Source organism: Polypterus senegalus, chromosome 1, assembly GCF_016835505.1.
Source record: "Polypterus senegalus isolate Bchr_013 chromosome 1, ASM1683550v1, whole genome shotgun sequence".
NCBI lineage: Eukaryota > Metazoa > Chordata > Cladistia > Polypteriformes > Polypteridae > Polypterus > Polypterus senegalus.
In genome coordinates this window covers 81,223,335-81,230,830 of record NC_053154.1, presented here as the reverse complement: position 1 = coordinate 81,230,830, position 7,496 = coordinate 81,223,335, and the positions used below count along the sequence as shown (strand labels likewise).

Below are 7,496 nucleotides of genomic sequence, written 5' to 3'. Positions count from 1 at the left end.
CGTCGAGACAACTTAAAATTTCAATCTTGACTTCCACATTGTAGGTTGCAGACCCCTACGTTCTGATGTTGTGAACAGAAAAATTAGAAAAAGAAAATAACATTTAAGTCAGCAGATTTCTAAATGAACTGTGTCTCTTTGGCGTCAATTCAGTATATACAGTAAATCTTTCCATCCAATAGAAAACTTCATTTCCTTGAGATGTTTGAACTATGGAAAATAAAATTGTGGTCCCGTCCTTTTAAGCCCTTGCAACACCACACTAGCGCAATTTTCCATGAAGGATTTCCCAGACTTTGACAATTATTATTGTTTTCTTTTTTGTGTAGCAGAGCTCACAACCAGTCAGAATGGAAGATGCCATTGACACTCTGGTGAAAATGTTCAAGGACTATGCCAAGTCCGATTCAAAGGCTGACACACTAAGCAAAGACGAGCTTGAGAATATGGTGAATAAAGAACTTCCTTTTATCAAGGTACCACTGTTGTTTTGTCTTTTATTTAGGAGAGGTGTTGTCCAAAATGGGCATCATGCCCTGCTCCCTTTTGTGACACCAGCATGATTTTTATGTTGAATTGTCTTATTGTCATTATAATACATTATAAAGCATCGCAGCCATGAATGGCATACACTGGCCATTCAACCTTGGAATTATCTACCAAGTATTTTGATGTTTGGAGACAATCCCTTCATTTGTGTGGTGGCACCAAGTTTAGGTGAAGCCTCACAATCTGAACACTGACGCCACTAGGCCTTTCTTTAGTTTGTCTCATCCCAAGATGTTCTACAAGGACACAGCCATACTACAACAGTTCATACCACTTGTTTACATTCACTGCAAAGGCAGGCTAACTGAATCAGGATGTCACAGGCATTAGACATGTTGTTCTGAGTCCAGTGTCGTAGCCAGTAGACCACACTTCATCGAAGAGCACCACAATGCACACAACCATAGCAGATAATGAAGTACTGACAGTATGCTTCAGTTCTTGAATCCCTGGTAGATGCCACTCTTGTCTAATGTTAGAAGACATCTTCACACGTCTGTGGCAACAACCAGGCATTAGGCCTTTATAATGTTTTACTGTGACAGCTCTCTTCTCTTTAGCCAAGTCAGAAGCGTCCATCTTTTTCATAATTCTTGTGTGTATTTGAGGGGGGATCTCATTGTTTGTTATATTTCTTGAGCTTCTGTTAAAGCAAGTAAAGTACCATCTACCTAACAAGGCAGTAACACCTTGTGATGGTCCTTGGAAACACTGCAAACCTCACATTCAGTAAGGGTCCATTATGTATTTTAGGCCCCGGCTACTTATAATGGTTTAACTGCTTCCTAGAGGTCAAACATTATAATGGTGTTGTTTCCTAATGTTTAAGTTCTCACCATCTTGTGCTCCTGACAGTACTCCCTTTTGGTGGACCTGATATTAGTGGGTTTCTGTTGTTCCTGAAACAGATTCAAAGTTATTGTTCCAGGTCCATTATTCAACTTCAGCCAATCAGTTTTAAAAGTATCCTCACACACCATTAAGGACAGATTTGATATTCGACGGAACATAATCTTATATTTTTAAGTGACACAATAAAAAAAGACTTCTCATCATAGGAATTTAGAAGATGACAGACTGTTTAATTTCTTCTTATTTGCTCAGACTAACTTTGCGCATGTTTTTGAGTGATCTCCTGGGTTATGATAATCCCTGCTCATCTAGAGTGGGGTCCAAGGCACTATAGTTTCGGTAAATGACACCTTATAGGCTTTTCTGCTTGTAACATGAAACACACATTTTGCAGTTGCAGTTAGGTACCAAAGACCTGTCCTCAAGTGGCATTTTACACCAAGATCCGTTTATCACTGTGCAAGATGGAATAATAAAATAAAATTGAATCCCTCAGGAGAGAATCAATGCATATGGTCAGTGCTGAGTGACTGGACATTATTTTAGTGCACACATGCAGTAGTAACCTGGAATATTGCTGTGAGCTGAAGAGACATATAGGGGTATGACACTAAAGAAGCACATCAGGATGCTGTAGTTTGTGCTCTCTTAAACCCCGTTGCTGTCTTCAAATGCATGAGTATTACTGTCAGTCATGAAATCACCCTTAGTAGACTGAATACTCATGGCTAATAGATACCACAAGATCCAAACTTCCCAGTGAAAGGGTGAATTAACCTTATTTTGCTTATCTTATTCACATATTTTTTATAATTTCAAATTAGATTCTAAATTTAAGGCTAATGAAATGTTTAGTTATTTTCACTTCACTGCTGGACGTCCTGCAGATTCTCTACGAGTATATTAAACTGAAATTGCCACATATTGTAACGATTCTTAAACTTCTTGGCATTCACCCTGAGCTTGTCTCAGACTCTAAATTTTATGTAAAAAATGGCTAACCCAGAGTTCACCTCTAGGAAAGCTGTTATGATCCTCTTTACTGCGTCATGCCTGAATGACGCTCAGAATGGTATTTTGCTGCCATGCAGTGAATACGATAAAAACATGCTGTAAAAAAAAATCTTGAATATTACTATGCATTCTACTGCCTCTTGGCTAACTCATCAATACCTATGAGTGGGGCAGAGCCTTCTAACAAAAAACACAATGGTATGCAAATGAAAAGCTGTAAAGCCAGTTTTAGAACAAACTGAAAAGGAACCATAAGTTGAATCAAGCGATAGTAACAACAAGGTGAATTGTACAACCAAACTGCTATGATATGCCAGATAAATGTCATCGTATGAGGCTTCACTGTGGTGCAAGTAGCTGTGTGGCAAAAAGGTAAAATGACTGTGTATCCAGCAGGGGGTGCTAGCTCCCTTATTGGAATAAGTTGTTTTGTAATTGCGGTGGGTTACATAACCCAAAACTATATAGATATAATATAAAAAGGAGATACTCCTCCCTTAGTGATACGGCAGTGAGAAATCACATAGGAGAAATAACTTAGCTTTCTTTAATGACGGTTTATGCTGCATAACAGACAAAGGAAGCCATGACAAGAACCCAGTTTGAGAGTGGGGGCCTGATGTATAGAGTCTGCCATTATCGTCGTTGAGTTGGAACAATTTTCTGGATTGGATGATGGTATCTGCCATCCATCCGTCGGCTTCAAAGGTGTGCCGGACAATGTTCCAAGGCTTTATACTCTTTTTCCATGTGCAGACCCCCACTTAGCTAAATAATCCAATTTCAAACAAAGCAAAGAGAGGATGCAATGCCATGCTGACTCTACAGATGAAAAATAATGTGTGTTGCCCATTTCGCAGTTGTCCTTAACTTGTCTTGTCTTAAAATGCTTGCCTAGCAGTTCTTATATGGTGAACTCCTGAGTGCTAAATCTGACTTTGTGTTAGCTGTACATGTGATTAGAAAGAAAAATAGATTTATAAAATACTTTTGTACAGAGCACAGTGACATATAAACTTATTACAGACTGTGATCAAGTAGACAGACAAGAAGGAAGTTAGCCCCCTAAGCACTGTTCACAATGCAACATTCGTGTCAGATGAAATGTGGAAGTCACTAAGCCACACATTGTGGTAGCTACAATAACACAAGTGCAGATCAGGCACCCTCTCTTGCTCAAACAAAAGAATGAAATATAAGAATAGTTCACAAAGAAACACACTTCTTCTGTCCCTCTTGCAACGTCAAGGCTCTGTGTGTTTATGACACATCTCCAAACATATTACACTAAGGATGTATACGGAGTCTGCATCAGCACAGCAGTGGACACTAGACAGACTGCTGACATTTTGGTATTTAAATGTTTCTGTTACAAATAATAACATTTTTTTCTGATTGAAAAAAATTCAGGGTTATTGGCTCATTGCTCCAGTGGTAACCATAATGCTAAGGAGGTTAAAAAATGTAATCAGAATCAGCATAATATACTCATTACTTTTAATTCATTGTTTATCTAAGAATGTGAATTGCACCATGCCTTCTACTTTGTTTTCTGTTTGGGTACAGTGATAAATCATAGAATAGAAAAAAAACCCTGTTTCATTTGATTTCACAGAAGGGACTAGGCCAAGGAGGAATAGATGAACTGCTCAGGGCATCAGATGAGAATAACGATGAGGAGTTGAATTTTGAAGAGTTCTGGACGATGGTTGGCAAACAAATCATCTTATACAAATTCTAAGGGAAACAAGCAACTTTATTAAATATCTACAGGAAGATGAACCTTTGTTTTATTATCTGTGTCTCTTCTTCATATTTCTGTAATGTAAACTGTGATAGGACCCATCTTGTAGTCTAGACCTCATTTAGAGATGATCAAGAAATGGCCGGGTTTGGGCATGTCCTCTGATGACGGTACTCTTCTGGGGCTTCTATTTACTTCTACTATTAGACTTGTTTTGTGTATTGCAGGGGTTCAAATCAAACTTCAATCAAACTTTGAGAAATCCTGTACTATGTTTTATTTGACATTACTTAGGTGATGTAATTGCTTTCATAGCCTTATAAAGGTTTTTCGGGTTTATTTTATATGTCAGTGTTGTTTAAAACAAAATGTGCTGGATAAATATGGAGCTTGCAAAGGATTTTATGTGTTAAACATTGATGACAGTGTGCTAGAGGACTACAATAAATCACATTTTATTACAAAATAAGTTGTCTTCTATCTATTTAGACTCAGTCACCACAGTTCAACTGAATGTACATTTACATGAGAGTGGCACAGTGGCCACTCATACTGCCTCACAGATCCCAAGTCCTGATTTTAAATCCCATACTCAAGAGTTCTCTATGAATATTTCCACATTCTCTCTCTCTCTCTCTCTCTCTATGTTTTTCTCTGGGTACTCCTTTTTTTTTGACTCTCCCAGTAACATGATGAATGGACATAGAAATATAACACAGGAAGAATAAATGTTCAAAACTCACAACACTGAACTATGAATCAAACAATACAGGAAAGATAAGAACTTGGGCTGCAAGAAAGCTAAATTGGAACTGCATGACCTCAAGACTCACTCGAGACCACCTAAACTTTAACCTCTTGGCATTATAACCCGTCTTAAACAATCTATAAAACTCAAGACTGCTTGGCATTTATTTTACCTCTTCAATCTCAAAACATACCTAAATGCTTAAAAAAAAGCCATTATTCCTCCTGTTGAAATCTTTGATATTTTGTTTCTTTTAACCAATATTAGTGTGGACTGCTAGATATTGACCTAAACTTTGAATCTTTTATTGATTTGAATCTTTATTGCTTAATTAATTTCTTTGGAATGTTCAAAGCTAACTTTATTTATTAGCCGGGATGATTAGGATCAGAAAAGACAAACATCCTGAGAAAGACAAACACGTATTAATTATTCTTGAACTCATTATTAATTCGACGTGAAGTGAGGTCTATAAATTTGGGATGCGTGCTGAGCACAGCAGGAAAGCTCAGCGCAAGGAGAGCAGAGAAGGGAACAGCAAAAGAACGAAAAAGCCCAATGAATTTGGCAAGACCTCTGAGGACTGAACAACAATCTGAAGCAGCTCTGCACCTAAAACTTGGACGATGAGTCTTCCATCACCTGTTTTCTACATGAGCATTTTAATAAAACTCTTTTCCTTTTTTTGATACCATTGGTTTTACTGTGCCCTTGTTAATTTTGCTTTGTAGTTAAAAATTGATTTTATACTGTTTGGTTGGGTCAAGGTATTTTGCTAAAAGCACCCGATGTAAGGGATTTTCATATTCCCACAAGGGTTAGCAGCTGAGAAGAGATGTTTCCAGTAGAAAGTAATGTCGTGATCAGGCACCCGCTTTGATAGTTGGCACAGATGTAACTTATGTCTGAAGACACCTGCTTGGTCTGCTTTGCTTGAGGCAGCAGTTTCCCACATACAGGTAAGGCACATGGGGTGCTATAAAGTAGATGCATATCACTCATATAAACAATATAGGTAACAGTAACTCTAGCATAGGCAAACCAAAATAATGAACATAGGAATCTCCAGGGTAATATATTCAAGATATATTCTTAAGAGCACCTGGTGTGGGGGATTGCCATATTCCCACAGGAGTGTAGCTGAGGGGAATGTCTTCAAAAGAAAAGCAGAGCGGAGAGCAGATGCCTGTTTTGATAAATGACTCAGATGAAGCTCAGATCTGAAGACACCCTTTTAGTCTGCTTATGAAACTGTCCATGTGCAGGTAAGGCTGCATAGGGGTGGTATGAGGGGGACGCCTCTAATAAAAAGTGGGCACCTGTTTTGGTGATTGGCACAGATGTAGCTTAACCTTTTGGTCTGCTTGTGCTGAGCTAGTAATTCTCTTTGCTGTCCACGTGAGGCGCTGTACAGTAGCTACTGTACAGTATATTAAAGGATATTTCCACAACAATACACATGCTGGTTGCGATTTAAAATGTCAAAGTAAACACAGATTTGTGCAAAGTGGTTTAAATTAATCACAAATACAAAACACATAATAGTCAATCACATGAATATTTATATGACACACCTAAAGTGTCTCTGGTTCATCCAGTTGGCTTTAGAAATCCCACAATTAGTTTAATAGGGTTCACCTGTTTGAGGTTTCAGACTTGCATATAAAGGTAGGTTTCTAGAATGTCCAACTTGTCACATAATCTACACAATGCCAACAAAAGAACACTCCAAGCAGCTCAAAGGTGACTAAAAAGGACAAGCATCAGAAAAGCTAAATTAAATCAACTGTAATTCAATGTTGTACAACCAAAATTCCAAAAAAGGTGAGACAGCTTTGAGAATGGTAATAAAAACAAAAAGGAGTGATTTGTAAATTCTATTTACCCTGTACTAAGTTGGAAACACTACACCACATTATTTAAAATTTTTTGAATCTTTTTGAAAATATACTCTCATTTCAAATCTGTTGACTACAACATACAGTACTCCAAAAAAGTTGGGACAGTTGAGTTTTTACTACTGTGTAACCTCACAACCTATTTTAATAACTTATTAAGCATTTGGGCACTAAAGACAAAAGTGGGTTATATTTAGCAAGCAGTATTTTCATCTGTTCATCCATTGTGCAGGTCTTCAGCTGTGGAATTTTATTGGGCTTTCGTTGCCGTATTTTGTGTTTCATAATCCACCACACATTCTCATTTGGAGACACATGAGGACTGCAGGCAGGCCAGTCTAGTGCCGACACTCTCTGCTTATGCAGCCATTTACCAGTAATCCAGGAAGAATATGGTTTGGAATTGTCCTGCTGGAAATGGACAGATGACCCTGGAAAAGATGCCATCTGGATGACAGCATATGATGCTCCAAACTTATACATATTTTTCTGTATTAATGGTGATATCACATATGTGCAAGTTACCCAAACCTTGGGAACTGACACATGACACATCCCATCCCACTAACACAGATGCTGGATTTTGGACCCGACGTTTGTTCAGAGAATATGATGGCTGTTTTTTTTTTTCCAAAAACTATTTGTAACGTTGACTCGTGGGGCCACAAAACCCGATTCCACTGTGCTACTT

At 38.0% G+C, this 7,496-nt stretch overlaps 1 long non-coding RNA gene across 1 annotated transcript; it reads left to right on the top strand.

Annotated features, from left to right (window-relative positions):
* Positions 1-332: 332 nt before the first annotated feature.
* Positions 333-4,625, top strand: LOC120528044. The gene is made up of 2 exons (XR_005633453.1): positions 333-476; positions 4,031-4,625. It is a non-coding gene; the product is annotated as an uncharacterized LOC120528044 (long non-coding RNA).
* The last annotated feature ends 2,871 nt before the right edge of the window (positions 4,626-7,496 follow it).